Source organism: Delphinapterus leucas, chromosome 4, assembly GCF_059928025.1.
Source record: "Delphinapterus leucas isolate spDelLeu-1000000601 "Yukka" chromosome 4, BTC_Dleu_Yukka2, whole genome shotgun sequence".
NCBI lineage: Eukaryota > Metazoa > Chordata > Mammalia > Artiodactyla > Monodontidae > Delphinapterus > Delphinapterus leucas.
This window is the reverse complement of record NC_143132.1, coordinates 20,545,465-20,570,164: the sequence shown is the minus strand read 5'-3', so window position 1 is coordinate 20,570,164 and position 24,700 is coordinate 20,545,465. Positions and strand designations below refer to the sequence as shown.

The window sequence follows — 24,700 nt, the reverse complement described above, 5'->3', positions numbered from 1 at the left end:
AGGACATCTTGCTTTCTGATAAAACACCTTCTTTATTCTCTTTTTTTCTATGATATATTGGATAACACCATAGGACATAAATCATCATATGCCTAATACAATAAGTGCATAACTAAACACATAAGACCAAAAAACAAGCCTTTACAAAGACCATTATGCTTTATAACAGAAGAGAAAGATTTCACAACAATGAACAAAGCTTTCTCTCCTGCAGGGAAACACAGCTGGCAACAGCATTAAAGGAGTATAACATTTAAAAATTGTGAATCATTGTGTTGTACACTGAAACATATAATATGTACATCAACTATACCTCAGTTTTAAAAAAGTAAGAAGGAAAAAGTAAAGAAACTAACAAGTAGACAGAAATAATGCATTGAAAGGACAAATGCTGAGAAAATAAAGTTTAGTTTATTTAGCTCAAAAAAATAGAAATGTGTGATAAGTACTACAGACCCTCATACAAGATGTGATGCCTCTCTTTCCTCTAGAACTCAAAGCTAAATGGGTAAGGGTGCCTTTACAAAAGTTATTCTTTGAAATTAAATTCCAAGTATATCACTTGGAAGTGAACTCTAAATATGGGGAGAAAAGTTGCTGCCCTCCTAAGAAAATCACTTAAAAAAGGTTGGTTAGCTCTTTAAATACTATGTTTACCTAGTTGGACTCTGGTAACCTTTTAAAACTTGGACTCTGGAGTATAGGAAAGAAAAAGAAGCTGAGCCCAGTTCCCAAGCAGAAACCCAAGTGGCGCTCCCTAAGGGACTTAAGGATGTGGCTGTATGGGGTCCCGTCTAAGTTTGTTCCAGATATCCAGAATGCCTAAAGAATACCACTGGCTCTGGAAGGGGGAAACTGATAGTGTTGACTGAATACATTTTTATGGAGACATAAAAACAAAACAAAACAAACAAAAAAACCTGTGAATGTTGGGAGGGATTTGTTCTCACTATTATACATGAGATTCTTTACTTGTGATGTGACTTATAACAAATCCCATGGGAATGGTATAATCATTTCCTTTTGCAGCTGAAACTCAGAACTAGAAAGTGACTCATCAAGTAAGAGATGGAACCTGGATTCAAAGTCTATAAAATCTAATAGCTCTTGTGTTGTTAAACTGCAGCCCACTACTAGTAGAACTGCTGCAAAAACATTACCATTACAGTTTTCATCTTTTTGAAAAAAAAGATGCAAGTGTTCCTTAGGGACTTCATATAAATAACTTTTCTTAAAGTTACAATCATAAGGCATGGATTTTATAGACAAAATATTAATATATGTGTACATATATGTATCCTGATATATAATATATATCATATATTATATTATTTACTATTTATATATACACATATGTTAATATTATGTTTTTAAAACCTATGTGTTATGGTTGCAATTCTAAAAACCTAGCTTATTGTACACTAAAAAGTATTGTTCTTACAACAGCTTCCTGACCTCCTGACATATAGTCTTATTACATGAACATGTTTTTCCTTAATCTAAACACAAGACATATTTAATGGATTTAATTTTGAGTAGTTTACTATTATGATCCTCCAGGCGTGATGTTTTTGCTATTTGTTTTTTTTCTTAAGCCCTTTTAGCTATTTATATTATCATCTATCTTTAAGTGTCTTAAGTTATATATATTTCAAACTAACAAAATATTAAATGTAAAATTACATTAGATGAAGAAATGGGGGAGTTGATAAAAAGGAAAATAATCAAGAAACTTACATATATGTGGCACTCCTGCCACCTTGTGGGTTTTCTGTGTTATCCATAGACCTAATTTAATATTTGAGGGGAGAATTTTTGAAGGAGCATTTTGAACATTTTTGTTCTCAGTGTCAATTCCTTAAAATATCATACTCACTAATAAATAAATTAAATAAATAAATAAATGTGATTATTCTCAAATAGTTCAGAAAAAGTATCTGTATGTATACCTATATCTATAATTTATAGCTATAGTTATAATTAATTTTATGGTAATACCTTTACTTTCCAAAAAATGAGAGAGAAATGGTTAATGATAAACAAATGGGTCCAATGATTACAACAGATAAAGCTGGGAAACATTCTATTTCTTATTCTTTCAATTTTTCTTTAAGTTCAAATTATTTGCAAGTAAATAATTTCTTTCTCTCTTTCTGTATCTTTTCAGACACTGTTCCAGGAGTTACCCCATCTGCATCAATAGTCTTTCTCTCTCTACTGAGGTTTGAAAAGCCTCTCAATACCCCACTGCTCCCTCTAGCTATTTCATATTTTCTTCTTGATCTTTACTGGAAAAATTCTTCGGGAGGAGAGTCTATACTTGTTTCCATTAATTCCCTTCATGCTATCTTAAAACATTAGCTCAAACATGAAATAAATAATAATTAAAACTAAATTCCTGATCTTACTTTCCAAACCTACTCTTCCAATAGTCTTCCTATCTAATTTATGGGAACTCCATTATCTTATTTGGCCAGAATTCTCTGCAGAATATCGCCTCTCTCTTCTTCTCACAAAGCTCATCAATCTATCAGTAAATCTTACTGGTTTTAAGATCAAAATATATCCAGAATCTTGACTTTTCAGCTGCTTTACTACAATCTTTCTGATGCAACCGACTATCAGTTGGGTTACTTAGACAGCCTTCTAAAATGGTCTCCTAATCTCTCAACTCTTTCTTCTTTGGAATTCATTCTCAGCACAGTATCCAGACCAATTATTTTAAATAGAAAACCAGATCTAGTCACTCTATCCAATATGTTTAATGGCTTCATTTTGAAAATCCCAAAGTCCTTACAAAAGCCTAGAGTGCTCTTTATGATCTGATCATCTCCCTAGCACTCTTTTCCCATTCATACACTCCTCCATTATTTATTTGATAACTTAAACCCCTGACCTCTAGACTCCTCTGTTCCAGCCTCAATAGCGGCCTCACTGTTCTTCAAAGATATCAGCATGCTCCGGCCTCAGTGTCTTTGGACTTCCTGAAATTATCTTTCCCTAAAGATTTGCATGGGTGTACCTTTTTTAGATCTTTACTCAAATATCACATTTGTGGTGATCAAGTTTAAATTCAACACCACTGCTTTACACACTCTAGCACTCCCTATCTTCTTTACCTTAATTTATTTTTTCCTCATAATACTCCAATACTTTCTTTTGTATTTGTTTATAACTATTTGCCCATTTAGAATGTAAGTTCTCTGTGAGCTAGGACTTTGTCTTTTAGTCTAGAACAGTGGCTGGCTCATTGAATGTGATCAGTAAATATGAAATATGCCTGCAAAGAGTAACTGAATCCTTTTGCAAAACAATTCTCCAAGTTGCCTTTTTTGATGATTGAAACTAAAATAAATGACTGTATGTTTACTGTATAGTTGATTAAAAGCAGATCCATATACTACAAAAACAGGTTAGAGTAGTATAAATGATATTTTTCTCAAAAAACTTAAAGGATACAACCGGTATCACTACAACTGAAAATATAAGCAATATTTAAAATTGTTTCACTTAACACCGTGACTCTATGTATTATTTTTTCATATATATAGCCCATTGTTCTTTTGTTGTTTGTTTGTTTTTTGGCCGTGCCTCTCGGCTTGTGGATCTCAATTCCCTGACCAGGGATCAAACCCAGGCCAGTGAGAGTGTAGAGTCCTAACCACTGGACCACCAGGGAATTCCCAACATCCTTTGTTCTCAATACCCTGCTTTATACAATGTTCATTCATTCATTCATGTATTCATTCATTCAAGAAATATTTATTTAGAGTTGACCAAGATGGCCTTAATATTCCCCTCAACTTGAGTAACTTTAGACAGACTTATTCCAGACTGTGGGTCCCTGACTTTCCTTTTCTTAGAGTATTTACTTCAGAAAGCTTGTCAATTCTCTCTCTGCCTCTTTGATGTGTAAACCCTTCTAAAAGTCTCTGGGCTAGATTTACAACCCAGGACTGCCTTTCTCAAGAAACTGGGAGACATCTCTTTGAAACATAATCATCAAGGAACATAGGGCCCCCATCTCCCAGTCTGTAGGAGGGTAGAAGCTTAACTTAGAAGGGCATCTTACTCCAAATTGTAAAAACTGCATCTTGAAGGTAGGAGAAAGTTTACTTTGCCTTTGGGTAAGCCACTTAGCAAACAAAGGTGCCCTAATATCCCCCCTTCTCCCCTCCCCCAGCTCTTAAAAATATTCCCACCCTTTGCTTCAACACAGCTGAGTGTGAGATCACCACTTGGTCTGTCCTCTCTCAGTTTCCAGCAATAGTATTGGAATTAAATCAATCTCTACTTTCTCATCTTGTCTGGTGTGAATTCTTTCCTTTTTTTCTTTTTAGCCTTTCATTATGCATATTTACTTAGGTTTCCAGAACTTCTGGTCATCCTATTTAAGGAGAAAGTATATGAGTATTTTATTTACAATCATGGGATAAGGGAGGATTTTCTACATATGTAATACAACTCAAAAGCCAAAATTGAAATTTAAAAAAATCATTGATGTATATTTGATTTATATCATGTTATTTTCAAGTGTACAGCACAGTGATTCAGTTATACATATATATGTGAATATTTTCTTTAAAAAAGTATACTTCATGCCCAGTAGGTGATTTATATAAATAATCTTTACATGTGTGGCAGAAAAATATGTTGGAATAAAAAATGATTTAAAACAATCTTGACTTTTTTCCAGGAAAAAGAAATGTCATTAAAGAGTTAGTTCCTGATGTTGACTTTTTTCAAGGAAAATATACCACAAAGCTTATTTAGGGGGTCATGAAATCAAAACTATGTAACCTCTCTATAGTATAATCCATCACACAAATCTTGATTTACTAGGATTTTATAGTTAAATGCACAAAGTTTCATGCTGTGACCTTTATTAATTTGACTATCATATGTTAAAAAGTAAAATAATACACATATTTAGCCATAGCATTATTGCTGTTATTCAAAGTGATGTCTGGGCTAGATTCAGAATGATTTGATTAACTGATTAAAAATGTTAAAGTTAATTTAATAATTGATAAAAAATATGCCATTTTCCATTTTACCACATATCTAATTTGGTCTGTTATAAAATTTATGTATAAAAATTTGTACCAATACCACAAAATATCGTTTAACTTCATTTTTAATTTTGGCACTTAATGAATTTGGCCATATAGAGAAAACACTAGGCACAAAGCTGAATGCAAACATTATTTATTATTGTGTACCCCCCTCCCCCGAAAAAAGGTTTTTTAGAGTCCTAACCCCCAATATCTCAGAATGTGATCTTATTTGGAGACAGGGTCTTTACAGAGGTAACCATGTTTAAATGAAAGCATTAAGGTGGCTTCTAATTCAATAAGACTGATAGCCTTATAAAAACAGGGAATTTGGACACAGCGGCAGACACACAAAGAGGGAAAACAATGTGAAGAGACAAAAGGAGACAATAGTCATCTACAAACCAAGGACAGATCCTTCCTCACAGCCCTCAGAAGGTACCAGCCCTGCCAACACTGTGGCTTTGGACTTGGAGCCTCCTGACTGTGAGAGAATAAATTTCTGTTGTTTAAGTTACCCAGTTTGCAGTACTTTATTACAGTAGCCCTAACAAACTAACACATTGTTCTTGACAGATAAAACAATTTTAAGTATTAAATATGATTATATCATTTAAAATTCAGTTGGTAATCAAACTGGCTAATCATGTGTGTAAAGAGTATTTTGGTGAAATTATTCTCCATTTCACTATTTCCTGTTGCTGAAAGTTTAAACTGTTCCATAATATTGCTGCCTCAGCATCCATTTGTGTGGCCACAAGGCACACAGTAGCTTTGAACTGACCCTAGCCCTTCCCTGAGCAGACGGCTTAGATAACAGCCTACAGAGTCACAAGTAAATGCAAGTTCCTGATATGTCTCCCCAAACACCCTGTGATAAGGATTCTCCCCCAGATTCCAGGGTCTTCCTCTTGTGTGTCCCTTAGATAAGACTCCTAGGAAGCTCACCAAAACCACTGTTTTGGTTTGAATTGACCAATCTGGCTTTAGCCCAGGAACCCCAAAATACTTGACTTGTGGATCCTAATAAAGGCAGGTTTCCCAGCCCCTGCCATACTCTCTGCCTGCACCCTGCCTTGACCTACCTCTGTGGCCTCTTGTGGTATGCCAAATTCAATGAGTAATAAACTTTTCTATTTCTCAGGTGAAAGGTGGCTTACCATAGGACAACCCTGGGACCTACTTAACAAGTGTCAATTTAACAAAGTTACAATACCTGTCCATTGAAGAAAACTTACTAAAAATGATTTTTTTTAATTTCTGAAATTGACATATATAATTATTATTCATAGAAATAAAAATAATACAACTCCATATTCTATAATCTATATATGAAATCCAGAAATTGCTAGATTATATATAGTTATGTTAAAGAAAATAAGTTTTTCCAAGTTCCTTCATTTTTAAATTTGGCACTTAATGAATTTGGCCATATAGAGATAAGTTTTCAAACCTTTTTTCAACAACTAATTGGTAATTGTTTTCTGAAAAGCAGAAAAGTACATGGGATCTGTAGGAAACTCCTTTGATAGTGAAAAAATTGAGCAGTTCAGACCATGTTTTACCAACTTTTTTCTCTCTCTCTTACTTCCTCATCCATCTTCAATATAAACCCCATTGAGATCCTTTTACATTTTTTTTCATTTATGTATTTATCTCCAATCCTATCATTCTAGCCCTATAATCTCCACTTCTCTTTATATTGCATTCACTTTCACTCAACTATTTGATTTTCATGCTCGAATTCTCTGAAGTGAATGGTTTCTTCATATTTCATGATGTGATATTGTACCAGTGCATTCACAACCTAAAATCAAATTTTCCATTTTATATGTATAACACTGTAAGTGCCCTGATAATTTCCCACCTATTATTTTTATTATTTTTTATTCCTTTAAGATATTAATCATTTCCAAATATCCATTCTTCTCAGCTTTCTCTGTTAGAGTTTTATTGTGATTTATCTATTAACCTGCTGTCAGGCATAAATTAATCTTATATTCTTTCACAGAAGAGGCAAAGAGGGACAAAGATGTAGCATTTAAAGTCAGTAACTTTGTCACTGATGTAGATAGAGAAGGAATACACAAGAAAAACAGTGTCTACTTATATTTATGGTATCATGTTTAGACATGAAGGTGAGAGCTTTTACTCATATAATTATTGCTTATCACCTTGGAGATCTAACTCCAAGGTTTTTTGTTTGTTTTAAATTCTGCTACTTGCAAATTTGAAGTGTTAGGAAGACTTTAAAATGGACAAAAATATTTTTTAAAAAGAGATTAATTGGTGTTCTGTCTGTGTCACACATCCAGATAATTTGTGCCTTTTATGTCTTAAGCTACTTTACAGCTCTGTAAAGTGTAGAAAACTGATAATCATACAAATGAGTTTTGTTCACAGAAATGTTAAGCAGTTGTGTTCAGTGGAATGCAACTGATGATTGTCTTGTGGATAGACCAATTTTTGTACATATTTATAACTTCATTTCAGCATTCCCTCACTGCATACAAATGTGTGAATTTTTAAATTTTGTTTGAACCAGCTGTAACATCTTACTGGTTTCTTTATCAATGCATAAATTAAATAAAATCATTGACATGTTCATTTCATATTTGTATCATATTCATGAGTACGCCCTCTTTTTAAAATTATCCTTTGAAAGACAGTAAAGAAATAAAGTACATTGCCTAATGTTAAGACAAATAGACTTGACCTAAGGAGGTCAAGCACTGTTTATAACCTCCTTCATAATTCAGCTTTTAGGTTTTCCCTTTTCCTAGAATTCTCTACACTGTGCCAAAAGGTAAGCAAATCTCAACCTTATCACTGTTAGGGAGAACAACTTTAGTCACTTTCAACATTTTGAGGGTGTGTGTGTGTGTGTGTATGTGCCTGTGTGTGCTTTTAGATATTACAAAAACATTTTAGGAAAGGATAAAAGAGCATTTTGTAACAAATAACCCAATAACACAATTTAATTAAACCTTAGTGGACTTTTTTGTCTTCACCAAGAATCTCTACTGAAATCCTTCCAAGGAGTTATCTTTCCTTTCTTATCCTTCCCAGAAAGCAGTCAGCTTTTCCCAAGAATTTTCTCCTGTTCATCTACATCAAATGCCTCCAGCCTTTTTTTGCAGCTGCTTTGTTCAGCCAGAAAACTTGGAGCCAGCCCAATCTCCAGACTTTGGAATCTGTTTGCATCTCACTGGGACCTTATGCAAGCATCTTCCAAGAAAGATGCAACGCTCCTTATACTGCTAGAATTCATTACCATTTACTTGATAGCCATTAACTTTATACATATTCATTCTTAGTTTTTAAGACATTCACTCCATTATTCATGCCAATAATATTTACTGCAGAAGCTACACAAATACATGTTACTCATCCAGGCTTGAAGAAATAATTTTCCAAAGTAACAGAGTGGTTGCCAAAGTAATATTTAACGTTTATATTTTTCATAAGGATATTTATATTGATTATTTTTATGGACATCAATAGAACACTTTAATTTAGTGAGTGAAGGATGTCATCAAGAAATCATCAATCTTCTTTCCTTTGCTCCACTACTTATCCCCCTCCATTAAATCTCTGAGATTTTTCAATTCTGTTTTTCAACCATCTCATAAAAACTACTCATTCTCTCAATTCTTGTGTTACTGGGCTAAATCAGACCATCTGGATTTTGTTACCTGGTCTCCTATAACACCTACCTTACTCTTCACTTTCTCTTGCCAATGGTTTTCCAGGTTCTAGACTTCTAAAAAACATAGCCATATATACGGTCATTCTGGTCTTCCCTTCCAATTATTTCTGAATTACATCTCATGGACCCATCTGTTTTTAGAGCCCTCTCTAGTCAACTCATTATGGGGTCATTTCAGATCAACCAGGTCAGGATATGATGCTCTCACTTATGAAGTGGTCTTCATACACTGATAAGTTAAACAATCTCAGTGTTTACTTCAGCCATCTTCAACTTCTATCTTATTGCTTTACCTATCTTTCCCTAGAAGCGCTCCCACCCGATGTGTGACTTGGGGTCCTCTAGAAAGGAAATATTGAAAAGAAGTGAAAATTCACTTGTGAAAGCTAAAAGGAGCAGGAAGCAGAAATGGCCGGAGAAGGTCACCAGACCACAGTGGAGATCAGAAATCTATGAAAGGGAAGGGGGATGAATATGATTGTGCAGAGAGAACTCAGACTGTGATGCAGATCTGACAAAGTACAAACAACCCAATTAGGAACTCCAGAGCAAGGATCACCCACTGGAGGAGTCTTGCACTGAATAAAAATGGCTAGACCATAGTACCTTTACCATACCGAGTCTTGGGCTGTCCAGGTGAAGTATGACGATATTGGCTTGAAAACTGAGGTAGATCCTAAGGATGATAGCAGTGTCAGATAACTGCAGTCACTGAAACTGAAGAGCAATTTCTTTGTTGAAGAAGGATCCCAGTGGCACACCCCCTGGTACCATACCAGGTCAGCTTAGACTTCTGTCCTGTATGATTTGGTGCATTGCTTACATTCATTCTCCTCAGGTGCTCTGCTAAGTGTTGTTTTTAGCTCATTCCAGAGCTCTGTCTCTCAAGTCTATAGCCACATTACACTCATACTATTCCTAGAAATTGGTAGCTCTTTCAATTTACTGGGTTTTATTCACTTGAATGATTACTTGTTTAATATTGACAAACCAAGAATCAACCTTTAGGATGATACCATTAACATTTTGGTGTGAAACTAAGTCAAGCTATCCACTGGACACCTTCCAGGAGAAACTAAAATTAAAACAATGAAAAATACATCTCTGGTAGCCCTTTGTGGTAGAGTGTAATATAGTTCAAACTATTCACTACCCAACATTATATAACTTTTATTCCAGAGCTCCTTTATATGGAAATATTGTACTTCCCATCCATTGACACCAGGCTTGGTCATATGGCTTACTCTAGCCAGTACTCTGTAAAAGGAAGTGATAAGAAGTACCCTTGAAAAAATATTTTCAAAGCTATCACACAGTTTCACTATTACTCTTGAAATTGTATTTTCTTCTCTTCGACAAAACTAATAAATGATAGAGGTTCAAATAGGGGCTGTATGAGAAATAAAGGAAAAAAGATAGAAAAAACATACAAACAACAAAAACATGCACAGCTGCCTTGCAATAGATAAGTGTGAGGTAGAAATAAATTTTCATTGTTTGAGCCATTGACATATTTTGAGGTGTTTGCTACCGAAGACTGACCTAGCCTATTGACTGATTCACTTTGCTTTCACTGGTCAACTGTGGGGTTTCATTATGATGTAGTCTGCGTGTGTGTTATTGGGCCAATTTCTTTATATCCTGTGTCTCCTCTGTAAAATAGAATAAGAATGAGATCTATTTCATATGGTCGTTATCATAAACAAATGAATTCAAACATGTAAAGCACTCTAAAGGTTACCTGGAAAATAATGAATGCTTTCTAGAAGTTTCTGCCAACACCACCACCATTGCTACTGTACTATTACTAGTCCTACCCCTACTTCACAGACAGCAGTTCAATCCCAATTTCCCATTTCTACCATTTACTAGATTTATGATCTGGCATAATTTCTTTAAACAATTGAACCTCAGTTTTCCCACATAAATTATTTTATATACATTAGTGTCTTTTTTTTAATATATTAGTGTCTTTAAAAAAATTATAAAGTGTCAATCAGTATATCAGACTTTTCTGGTGTCCAGGTGAGTTCACTTTCCAAATATTTTGATAAATCAGTGGCTTCATTTTAATATTTAATTCTACTCATCCATATCTAGCCATTTCTTTATCATTGCTTCCTTTCTTCTTAAAGTGATCATGGTCATCTGAATATTCTCAAATCTTTCCATTTATCTTTTTGGATATCTTAACACTGTACTTTCATAAATTTTCATGGATTCTTCACTCTAAACACAACTCCAAATAAATCATTTTAAGTATCAACATTTCTGCTGTAAAGAATATTCTACAAAGTTGTGTGCTAAGTTGGCAGATACTTAAACGCATCTGAAATGGATGTAAGTTATGGAGCCTCAAGGAAAACTCTTTTTAGAAGCTATTCTTCCTACTGTCATGTTCTCAGGGGTGGAGAATAATGTTCTTTCTCATTTTCTTACCTGGAACAATTAAACAAAAAGACAGCCTTTGTTTTTTAAAAAAAAATCCTATAAATTTTGTTTCCTTAATTTTTCTGTGTCTTTGCATTCTTTCCACACAAAGCATCTTTTACCATCTGGTCGTGACATTGATTTTCATTGTAACCCATTTTTCTGAATTCAATAAACAGATTACATATGTGTTAAGTTACCAAAAACAAAGCAAAATTAAACCAAACTAAACCATGTTTTTCAAAAATACAACATTCATAACAGAAAGAAAGTAAAGAAGAAAGTTCGATTTTAAGTTAGCTTTTCTGCTAGGTTTTAAGATGTAAAATATTTTTCCATTGTTCTCTGACCTTCTAGCCTCCTTGACTTCAATTTCTCTTCAAATTCAGTCTACCCTCTTACAATGTCAACGTTACCTTCATAAGTAAGTAGATTTGATTATTTTACTTTAGAGTTCAATCTCCATAGACTCTCTAACATTAATTGGCTAAGGCTAAAATTTCACATTTTCATGAAATCTTTTATGAATTACGTTTTTCATTTGGTTCCTGTGATGCCACCTACTTCTCTGTTTATTCTCTAGCTCTTTCTCAGACTCATTACCTTGAGTCTATACATATGGAATGTGTATTCTCCACCATTCTGATCCCTCTATCAACACTTTTCCTTTTATACCTATTCCCATAGAGAGCTCAACTGATGCCGAACTGCTATTGATTAATACCCACGGATATCACCTAGAACCTTAAACACTTGCCCAAATGCCCCCTGTGTGTTTTTAATGCTCCAGTCAGCATCTCCTCATGAGGGCTCTAACAGTACCTCATATTAATCATGTTTAAAAGAAAAATGGTTTCTCATGTACCCATCCCCTTCACCTATTACTTCACAAAAATATCATCTTCTCTTCATACCTTCCTTGTATCCATCATTGACTCCACCAATATCTTAACTCTTAGGTTTTATGATTATTATAGAATTGTAGAATTAAAAGAAATCTAATAGATCATCCAAGCCATCCCTCAGGATGTATAAATCTCCACTATAAATTTGACCTCTGACCAAAGCATCTGTGAACTCAGCAATTGTAGGCTAAATTATATGTTAATATATGTTTCTCAGTATGAGGTTGATGGCTTTGTCCTGCAAAAGAGTTTAAAAACCAATGGTCTACACTCATACTTTCTTTTTTTCTTTTCCTCCATATTTTTTTTTGCTTATTTCCAAATTTTGTCAATTCAATTTCTTCAGTATCCCACAAATACAAACCTTCTTTTCTTTTGACACTGTTCCCAATTTGAGCCATACCCATGGACCTCCCCATGAATTACTGCTGCAGTTTCAGGTATAAGAGAAAGATATCCTGCCAGTGAACATTCAAGAAAACAACCTGAGAATCTGGAGACAGAGTAGCTCATAGAGTTTTCTTCCTTGTTGTAACAGTTTCCTTTTGCTTTTATAAAAAATTACCAATAACTGTATGTATTAGAACAACACATGTTTATTATCTTACACTATTAGAGGCCAGAAATTCTAGAATCAATATGTTTTTCTTCCAGAGGATCTGGGAGAGAATCTATTTGCTTGTCTTTTCCAGCTTCTAGAGGCAGCCTACATTACTTGAGTCATAGACTCTTTCTCCATCTTCAGAGCCATCAGTGTAAATCTTCAAATATTTGTCTCCCTTTTTCTCTCCCTCTCTCTCACCTGCATATCAAGGTCGAGTTGGGGAGGTGTGCTGTGAACAAGTGCTGTGATCTGAACTAATGCAGAAGCTAGAGTCTGTGTTTAAGAGGACACCAGAGTTCACTACCAGTGTTTTTTATGGCTCCAACAGGAGTCTGGTTAAGGTCATTGTTCTGGTACATGTTGGAACATTTCCCATATTAATTCCTGGAACAGAAAGTTTTCTATCACCCATTCTCTTAAAGGAGTCTCTTATAGCCATATAAATAGATTTACTTTCATTTTTACCAAATCTTTCTTGATATCCTTATGTCTGATTGAGAATGTAGTATATGGTATCTTCTTCCAGTTCTGAATAGATTATAATTTCCTCTAGTGTTTTGGTTTTGTTTAGTTATTTGTTTTAATATTATTCTCCCCAGTTTCAACCTTTTCTCATATCTGTGAGCAGTTATGAAAGCCAAACTCTTGGCAAAGCCTTGACAAATGAAATAGATTCTTAATTAACATCTCTATTCCAAGCATTCCCCAGTCATTGCATCTTTTATGCCTCTGCATCTTTACACTTCTTTGATAAAGTGTTTAATGTCTTAAGCCATTAAGAATACTTGTTTCTTACAGCAAAACAAATAACATCCAAACTCCCTGTCATTGCACTCAGAATCCTCTGCAATCTGTCCTCAAAACTAACTTCAGGGACTTAACTTCCATATTTCTCTACTCAGAGCTTATCTCTTCTGAGGCAGGTAATAGAGCATTTTCACCTCTGCTAGTCATTTAGTTCATATTTTCAAAGGTGTCATTTGAAAACTATATAAAATCAGTTATACAAGGCAGGAGTCACTGCACACTGAAACATGGTCTCATCATTAGACATAATAATGTCTCTTAATGAAGTCTGATAGGCTGACCATAAAGAACTTAAAGTGTTTAGGTTAGTGGCTCAAATCTCGCTCAGACCATGGGACTCAGGAACATATATTTATAAGCTCTGTATGAAAACCTTTATCAGTAACTCATCTTTTCTGGGCAAGTCTTGGTCATCAGGTGAGAGGTCAATGCCATCATAACACAGTGACCTCAAAAATCCCTTCCTATTCTTAAAAAGGGATGAAAAATATAAAGCCAGACACTATCAAACTCTTAGAGGAAAACATAGACAGAACACTCTATGACATAAATCACAACAAGATCCTTTTTGACCCACCTCCTAGAGAAATGGAAATAAAAACAAAAATAAACAAATGGGACCTAATGAAACTTCAAAGCTTTTGCACAGCAAAGGAAACCATAAACAAGACCAAAAGACAACCCTCAGAATGGGACAAAATATTTTCAAATGAAGCAACTGACAAAGGATTAATCTCCAAAATTTATAAGCAGCTCATGCAGCTCAATATCAAAAAAACAAACAACCCAAACCAAAAATGGGCAGAAGACCTAAATAGACATTTCTCCAAAGAATATATACAGATTGCCAATAAACACATGAAAGAATGCTCAACATCATTAATTATTAGAGAAATGCAAATCAAAACTACAATGAAATATCATCTCACACAGGTCAAAATGGCCATCAACAAAACATCTACAGACAATCAATTATGGAGAGGGTGGGGAGAAAAGGGAACCCTCTTGCACTGTTCGTGAGACTATAAATTGATACAGCCACTACAGAGAACAGTATGGAGGTTCCTTAAAAAAACTAAAAATAGAACTACCATACAACACAGCAATCCCACTACTGGGCATATACCCTGAGAAAACCATAATTCAAAAAGAGTCATGTACCACAGTGTTCATTGCAGCTCTATTTACAATAGAAAGGACATGGAAGCAACCTAAGTGTCCATCAACAGATGAATGGATAAAGAAGATGGGGCACATATATACAATGGAATATTAGTCATAAAAAGAAACAAAATTGAGTTATTTGTAGTGAGATGGATGGACCTAGAGTCTGTCATACAGAGTGAAATAAGTCAGAAAGAGAAAAATAAATAAAATAAATAAAAATAAATAAATAAAAATTTAAAAATAAATAAATTAATTAAAATAAATACCATATGCTAACACATATATATGGGTTATAGGGGCAAGACGGGAATAAAGATGCAGACCTACTAGAGAATGGACTTGAGGATATGGGGAGGGGGAAGGATAAGCTGGGACAAAGTGAGAGAGTGGCATGGACATATATACACTACCAAATATAAAATAGATAGCTAGTGGGAAACAGCCGCATAGCACAGGGAGATCAGCTCGGTGCTTTGTAACCACCTAGAGGGGTGGGATAGGGAGGGTGGGAGGGAGGGAGATGCAAGAGGGAAGAGATATGGGGATATATGTATATGTATAACTGATTCACTTTGTTATAAAGCAGAAACTAACACACCATTGTAAAACAATTATACTCCAATAAAGATGTTAAAAAACAAACAAACAAAAAATGGGATGAAATTGCTTGCCAGATGCTATTTTACCTGTGGTCTAAATTCTTATATTTATATAATATTTTCCATCTTGTCACTCCTAAAAATAATCAAGCTTCCTGGAAATTTTCAATGTTTCAAAAAGTGAAGGAATGGTGGGACCTTCTATTCTATGTCTCTTGGACAAGAGCTGGTCTCCGAGATGGAATTCTTTGGCTGCTCTCTGTAATGGCTCCTAAATGCAATTGATCTACACATAAAAACATTGGGTTTATTTTTCCCTCACACCGTTCGCAGATCACAGTACAAATTGCCAACACGTTATTTATGTCATTGTCTCTGCTCACTGGTATGACCAGAATTGAACCTGAGAGAAGGGTATAGATGTTTAGCTGCCCATGCTATTCATCAAAATGCCTGCCTGGAAAAAACAAACTCATTGCTGTGAGAAATAATGCTTCATTTTTCAGTCCTCCACTGAGACAAAATGTCCAGAGTTCACAAAATTCAGGAAATGTAAATTAACAATTTCTCCAGTACCTCCTGCTCAACAATAACAAGTACTCAGGGGAGTTCGTAAGTGTCCTTGGAAAATAAATGGGAGGTTGGTGACTTCCACACAAAATCTCCTGTGACTTAGGAAATGTCATGTAGTTAAAAATAGTATTCAGTGACTGGACTCAGGGCTACATTTATTCTAAACTAATTTAAAATACTTATTTAAATTTGGGGTAAATTTGATAGCCTACACAGTAATTCAAAAAATCTAAACTCTCTTTTCTAATGTAACAAAAATCCTTTACAGAATCATTGAAAATATTAAGTGAAATTGAAATCTTCTTTAAGATTTTATAAGCAAACAAAGCAGGAAAGGAGGAAGGAGAAAAAAAAAAGGAAAGAGGGGCTTAAAGTAACATCTTAAATAACATGTTAATTGTAAGTGGCTTACTTTATTAACTACATGGTCAACAATTAAGTCACAATTACATGGGACTTTTTTCTGTGTAATCCAAGTATTAAATGATATTTGTATTGACCATGGCCAAAGATAAGATGCTAAGATTATTCTTCCATTTCATTATTTCCCATGTGTCAGGTAAACTGAAACTAATCAGAGAGCTAAATAAAAGGTTTTCAGTTCTAAGACCTAGACTTTGAAATTCATTGTAAATATATATATATATATATATATATATATATATAGTCATTGAGCATTAAGAAGTAGTTTGTGCATTGGCATTGGTCTAAATAATTTTTCTAATAAATAAGATGCTTTCATGACCTATCTGAAGACGATATTTTGATGGCTTTCCCTAAACTGTCACATTGGGAAAGAAAAAGATACTACATTGATAAAACTTGTCTGTTGAAGAATTCCTGGCATTGCTGAATTGATAGGAATGTTATTTTAAATGTGAAATAAAATACATTTGCTTATTTAAAAATGTCTTCAGAAAGCAAATATTTTCTTAAAAACATACATATGTAATCCATACTATTTTAAATACTTGTAAACTCTTTAAAGTTTCCCAAAAAGGAATTAGAAAGGGATATTTAATAATGAAGGGAATTTTAAGTCTTTTTTATATCATTTATATCATTTACCAAACTTCTGCAGGATAGTTAGGTTACTTCCAAGATGGACAGTTTACTACCTTCTTAACTGTGTAAATAATAAAACAAACAAAAAAACAAATATTTATTAATCAGGTCAATGATAGTTTAGTATTTTAAAAGCAAACTTTTAAATTTTTATGTTTTGTCAATATGTAGTTCACACTCTGTATTTTAGGTGTGATATTTTAAATCCAAAATCGATTTTATGATTTTTATTAATTTGTATCTTGTATATAAATAAAATAAATGTATATTAGTGAAATAGTTTAGGAATTTCAAAAATTTACTTATACTAAAACCACACAACTTATTATATGCAACACATGGCCATTAACATTACAGTTTTTGGCCTTTTTATAAGGTAGCTTACATAAAAAGAAAGTTGCTTATTCCTTGTCTGTCCTAATCTATGAAGTGTTGTAATCAACAGACCCCATCCCATAGGTTTTCACTGTGTATTTAAAGCATACTTGATACGTCCCCTCATGAAAGGTGAACAAACCTGAAATTCCCACCTAGAAAAAAAATGTTAACTCAGAATTATCAAATCCTGAAGTTTAGGCAGATGGACACTAGAAATGGATTATGGGCAACTCTTAAATCATTCACCTAACTACATAGTACTATAGGAAGTTACAGTGTTGGCCGAAAGAAGACACAGGTTTCTCACTAAATTTTGTTTCAAAGTGTTTCAAAATTCTGTGACAGATTTTTTATCATGTTTTTATTAAAAAGTATTGATTTTAAAGACTAATAACTTAAAGCCACTACACACACACACACACACACACACACACACAAATGATCGACAAAATGTTCCTCTTTCCTTCCGAAGGTTTTTCAGTGTATTGCTATTATTTCATTAACTAGTCATTTACTATTCAACTTAAATCGCCAATTGATACAGACAGTTCTGAGATGGGTCTTCTACATGCCACCCTAATCTTCTAGATTAGGGTGGCAGGTATTACGGATAATATTCATCCTGAGCTTTCTGGGCAGACACAGTGACCTTGCCAGCTCCAGCAGCCTCCTTTTCCACTATTTTGATGACACCCACAGCAACTGCCCATCTCATGTCATGAACAGCAAAATGATCCAGAGGAGGATTATCAGAGAAGCTCTCAACACACATGGGCTTGCCAGGAACTATTTCTATGGTGGCAGCATCACCAGGTCTCAACAATTGGGAGCCATCTTCCAATTTCCCTCCAAATAGCAATCAATCTTTTCCTTCAGCTCAGCAAACCTGCAAGTAGTGTGAGCTGTGTGACATCCTGCACATGTCCATAGCCAGCACTGATTTGCCCTGGGTGGTTCAGGATAATCACCTGAGCCTTGAAGCCAGCTGCTTCCATTGCTGTGTCACCGTTGCTGTCACCAGCCACATTGCCAGAATGAATATATTTGAGAGACACATTCTTGACATTGAAGCCCATATGGAAGAGCTTCACTCAAAACTTCATGGTGCATTTTAACAAACTTGACTTCAGTTGTAACATTGACTGGAGCGTAGGTGACCACCATGCCTGGTTTGAGAACACCAGTCTCCACCTGTCCCACAGGGATAGTACCAACATGAACAATTTTGTAGATGTCCTGGAGGACAGCCAAAGGGCTGATCAGTTAGATGAGTTGGTAGCAAAATGCAACCCAGAGCTTCAAGCAGCATGGTTCCATGGGCATTGCCATCTTTATGGGTGAATTTCGATCCTTTAAACCACGACAGTTTAGCATTTGGCTCCAGCATGCTGTCATCGTTTCAACCCAAAATTAACACAAATGCTACTATGTTAGGGTTGAGCCAATTTTTTTAATGTAGGTGCTGACTTTTTTTTTTGCTGTACACGGGCCTCTCACTGTTGTGGCCTCTCCCATTGTGGATCACAGGCTCCAGACGCGCAGGCTCAGAGACCATGGCTCACGGGCCCAGCTGCTCTGCAGCATGTGGGATCTTCCCGGACCGGGGCACGAACCCGTCTCCCCTGCATCGGCAGGCGGACTCTCAACCACTGCACCACCAGGGAAGCCCCGCTGACTTTTTAACAATATCCTTGTGTAACTTCTGGCTGAAAGAATCTATTTTGTTAATATCAACATTTAGTTGTTTCATACCCAATGTGTAGGTCAGAAGGGCATGCTTCCAGGTCTGCTTGTTCTTGGATAAACCTGTTTCAAATTCACTAATACCAGCAGCAACAATCAAAACAGTACAATCAGCCTGTGATGTGCCTGTGATCATGTTTTTGATTAAGTCTCTGTGTCCTGGGGCATCAGTGATGTTCAAATAATACTTTTAGGTCTCAAATTCCCACAGGGAGATATCAATGGTGATATGACACTCATGTTCAGCCTTCAGTTTATCCAAGATGCAGGTATCCTTGAAGGAGCCATTTCCCATCTCAGCAGCATCCTTCTCAAACTTATTGATGGTTCTTTTGTTGATCCACCACATTTGTAGATCCGATGTCCAGCAGTGGTCTACTTGCCCCAATGTAAGTGTCCAACTATAATGATGTTGATATGAATTTTTTTCTTTCCCATTTTAGCTGGTGATTTAGTGGTGATTTCACAACATCTGTCTGGTGATAAAATTGTTGTAAAAAAGCTGTGAAGGAAATCTTTACAATCTTGGATTCCACCCACAGTCTTCAAATGATATATGTAACACATGATTTTACACATAAACATGAAATTAGCTTTTACCTTGTCTGTGGCTGTTCAGTCTTATTACTTGAGAGGTCTGGAACCATGGTACTAAACTTGACCAAGAATATACTAAATAGTAGGACAACTTACCTGACAAATTATCCCCACAGAGGTCACCCGGTACTAGCTTACCTACATTGTTATTAAAAAAGCATAGATGTTATTTTTTTTGTTTGTTTTTAGTTTATATAGCCTGGCTTTATCTGCAAACTTAGTATCTCACACATATTTTGATGGTACATTTTAGTACTCTGCGTTGCCTTTATGCAGTCCTTTATGAGTCCTTTCCATATCCAGTTGTGTGTAACAGCTGCAGTTGGTGATGTGGGAAAGATAAATGAAATTGTCCTTTGATGCACATTTGGCTCCTAGGCAATCCCTGGTTTGAGGTCACACAAGTTGATAAGAAGAGAATGTATGAATGAAACTAGTAGATCTAACAATAGCTAAGTTAGCTTTTTAAAAGGTGAAATTGATCAAGAATTCTGTATTTTGGATTGCTTGGGATGTTTTAGTGAAAATAAAAGGAAGTTTTAAAAAAATCAATGGCTGCCAGAGATTCTCTTAAAAACGAAGAGACATGATTCCAAAGGGGAGTCAGGAAGACACACCACCCTTTGATACTAAGTGGAATTCTTCTTAGGCTTTAAAAATATTAAACATGCTAGTATATTTGTATTCATTGTGTGATGGTAACAAAGTATCCCCTAAATTTAGATCTTCGGCTCATTGTTATTCATGCTCTGATAAAAGCAACTCTAACTGTCTGGGCTCTTTCTGACCCTCCTGTTGAGGAAGGGTAGGATAATTTGAGGGAGGCTGTTAGCTCAGGTAAACCAAATGCGATTAAATTATGAGAAGTATTTTAAATTATTTTGGAAAGAGAAAGCAAAACGCAAACACTGAATAACTTTAGTACAATTAAACCAGTGGGAGGGTTTGTATAGTTTACTTAAAATGAAATAAAGTTGGAGATAGATGAAGTAGTTACAAAAATTTTAATAGATTATAGTAAATACTAGGTGGTCTGGCCGGTCTATCAACTCCTTGGACTATGAAAATAACAGAAGAGAACCTATTCACTTAATTTTTCCTAGCTTAAATGAATTTTTAAAATGTAATAATGACACAAATGTGAAAACTTTGGTCTCTTCAGGATAAGTGCTGATTAAAACGGTGTGTAAAAAAGAGAGAATTATGATTCTGAGAGATGGGCTGGTCAAAGTGTCTTGAGGAGCTAGGAGTAGAAGGGGCTGGAGAACCTTTTTATTGATATGGGTTAAATGGCCTGAAGGAGATAACTATCAGATACTAGTGCACAATGTCCTCTTATACCCAAGTTTGCTAATGAAGTTGCTAATTAAAGGTTAAAGGATGACCAAGAAGGACCTACTGTATAGCACATGGAACTCTGCTCCATATCATGTAACAACCTAAATGGGAAATGAATTTGAAAAAGTATAAATACATGTATATATATATAACTGAATCACTTTGCTGTACACCTGCAACTAGCATAGCATTGTTAATCAACTATACTCTAATATAAAATACAAAGTTCAAAAAAAAAGAAGATAGGGGAGATAGAGGCTGTTAAAAGGATTAAAGTCGAAAAAACACGTGAAAGCCTTGTGTAACTATTATGACAATCTTGCCTAGTATATTCAATTATTGTTTCCTTTTAATGTGGTAATTTTGTTTGCAATTAAACATGTTTAGTAAACACTAAATTCTTAAAAAATAAAATAAATAAAATAAAATAAAAGTTAAAGGATGATGTGTTTATGTTAGGGGATATGTTGATGCAACTCTGGAAGGCTTATATACAAAAATATGACTCAAAGTAGAAATTTATAAATGGAAGTACTGTATACTAATGCATTCTCTACTAGAAAGTATTATAGGAATGGATGTGATGTCTGAACGAGGAATATTTTCCCCACTCCTAAAACACTGAGAAAAAGAAAGCCCTGAGAATCTGCTCTTCACTTGTTTTAATGTGGTGTGCTTGATGGAAAGCTTTAAAATTATCTAAACCCACTCAAGTGGCTAATTTAAAACAGTATAGGATGTTTGGGTATCATCAAGAAAATTTGGCTTTATTTAAGGATGTTTCAGTTTCACCCGTATTAGTACCCCAAAAGTCTTGTTTAATATTCCAGTGTTATATGTGAGGAAAGCTGATGAATCCTGGAGTTTCATCATAGGCTATAAGGAATTAAATAAAGTGTTGCCTTAATAGTATTCTATATCCAATATGGTCTTAACAGTTCAAACTGTGCAACGTGCTAAAAGAAATCAATATTCTGTGAACAATTTGGTTATTTTTCCCAGTTCATTTTTCAAGAGGAAGCCAAAGTAATTTGTATACATATGGAGTGGAACCCAAAACATACTTACTGTACATTCACACAGATATATAGAGATGCTGCTGATTATTGGCAAAACCTGCTCTGAAGAGACTTAGATTTGACTAAGTGAAAAAAAATACCAAAAATTCAACATATCAATGATATGGTGTTGACAACTCAATCTGAAGATCAAATGGACTGAATTAAATGCTGGTTAATCTTATGACCAGAGGGTCGTAGATTAACACAGCTAAACTACAGAGACAGGAAATAAATGATAAGATTCTTAAAAGTTACCTGGACCAGAGACACTAAAGATGTACCTTAAACAACCAAAAATAAGTTATTTTCTTTGCCAGCTGAAAGATGAAAGTAAAGCATGAAGATTGATTGAGTTGTTGGTTTCTGGAAAAATCACATATCACATCTGAGAATTTTATTAGTCCCTTTTTAGAGAAGTACTAGGGAAATAGATGATTTTTTTTTTTTTTTTCCGGTACTTAGGCCCCTCACCGTTGCGGCCTCTCACGTTGTGGAGCACAGGCTCCGGATGCGCAGGCTCAGCGGCCATGGCTCACGGGCTCAGCCGCTCTACGGCATGTGGGATCTTCCCGGACCGGGGCACGAACCCGTGTCCTCTGCTTCGGCAGGCGGACTCTTAACCACTGCGCCACCACGGAAGCCCTAATCTCATTTTCTGAACCACAGGAAATTCTTAGACACAAAAGAATTGGCACAAAACGTACTCTTTTATTAGTTTTATCTAGTTCCTTTGATGTTATGAGAAACACTGCTCCTAATTCTGCTTATTGCAACCACACCAAACCACTTGCAGGTCTCCCAGAACAAGAAGAGGATGACTCTTATGAGAGGAAAAGGAAGTTGGGAGGGCTATAGTAAACAAAGAATCTATTGGAGAAATTGAGAGTTGGATGTATAGTGGCTTTTCATTGGCTGAACTTTAACCGGTGACAGTTTCTCATTGGTTGAGTTCTTGCCAGGCAAAAAAAGAGAAAGTGTTTCTTCTTGCTATTGGGCTCTTCTTTCATTGTAGGCATGAGAACTCCCCTTTCTGACCTCTTGAATCTCTCTTAATTGAAGTTTCCTTTTTTTTTTTTAATCATGTGCATGTGTAAATATATACATATATACATATATACATACATACCTATGTATGTACATACATACATGTACATACAAACTTCAGAATGAAACTGGATCCAAAAAGCAGATGTCCTTTTTCACTGTCGGAAGTAATTACTTGAATACATTGGGTCATGGAGCCATTCAGGCATAGAAAAAAATAGCAGAAAAAAGATATACCCCACTGTCCTCAGAAACTCAAAAATGTGACTCATAATTCTCTTTATTCAAATAAAGAGAGACTTGAGCCTCAGAAACTAAATCACCAAAAAGCACCCTAAGGGGATCTGGACTGACCTGTAGCTGACAAGTGGATGATATTGGCAAATTACCCATAGCCCCAAGTGTGGGTCTTGGGTGGATAAATACTCATTCTGGATTTGGAATCGCATATTCAGTAACTAAAGCAAACACCTCCAACACTATTGCCTGCAACCAAAAATAAATAAATTTTAATGTGCCACCCTTTATATCATCTGAATAAGAAACCCATTTTACAGCATGTGGAGTATAGCAATGAACTAAGAAACATCACTTGCAATGGGCTTTTTATAAACTTGACAACCCACAAGTTAGTGGACTGTTTGAATTTTGGAGTGGGCTATTTAAAGATCTGCTTAATAAATTCATTGGCGGTTAGAGACTGAAGGGATGGCTTGCAAGAAAGAATGATTCATGTGTTAAAACTTAATGTGTGAAAGTGAGGGGAATTTGCCATTGGACGAACTGATGAGATAATAAGGAAAAGATAGGAAAAGATGAGGGATGGAGCCTCATGTATGAAGAGACATACATACATACATACATTTATTCCCTTTTTTTCTTTTTTCTCTACCCAATTGAGCCATTCTGGGACCTAGATTTCATTTACTAATTCCAGAGGAAGAATCAGCTTCTAAATATGACACCATGACAATTCTAAATATTAAGTACTTGAGATCTTAAAGAATGATGGGATGGTTCTTTCTTCCTGTCACTTAAGCTAAGATTAAAGATTAAAGATTCTGCCCTCTTGCTACCTAGTGGATGAACAGTTTCATAAGTGTACACTTTTCCAACCCTCCAAGGTATAACTGGGAATGGATGAAGGAGAAAACATTGATCAGTTTCATATTGCTGCCAGCTACATGAGTCAGCATCCTTGCTGCACTTGACAGTCCTATCCCCGGGGGGCATTGGAGTGAAATTTATTATAAATGGAAAAAGTGGAAACAATTTGTGATTGAGCAGAAGCAAGAAATTGGTAATGCAAAAAGGAAAAGCTAACATTACTTGGATGCTTTGAGAACAAGAGAATCATACTACCTCTTATATCTATACACAGATACCCATAAGGGTGATGATATTTCTTGTCAGAAACTTTCCCTGTGTTTAAATCTGAAGATCCAGGATGGGTCCTGGTGGATTTAACAAGTATTCATTCTGGAATTATGTATATGATGATGCATCTCAATGATTTTAATAACACTGTGTGAACGAACACTTGGAGTAACTATAAAAATGATTCTTCTTTTGTTTCCTATTTTACAGGTTATGCTAATCACATCAGACAGCTTTTGAGAGATAACA

General features: G+C 35.1%; 1 pseudogene; it reads right to left on the bottom strand.

Moving 5' to 3' along the window:
* Positions 1–16,803: 16,803 nt before the first annotated feature.
* Positions 16,804–18,923, bottom strand: LOC111174891 (elongation factor 1-alpha 1 pseudogene; annotated as a pseudogene).
* Between the last annotated feature and the right edge of the window lie 5,777 nt (positions 18,924–24,700).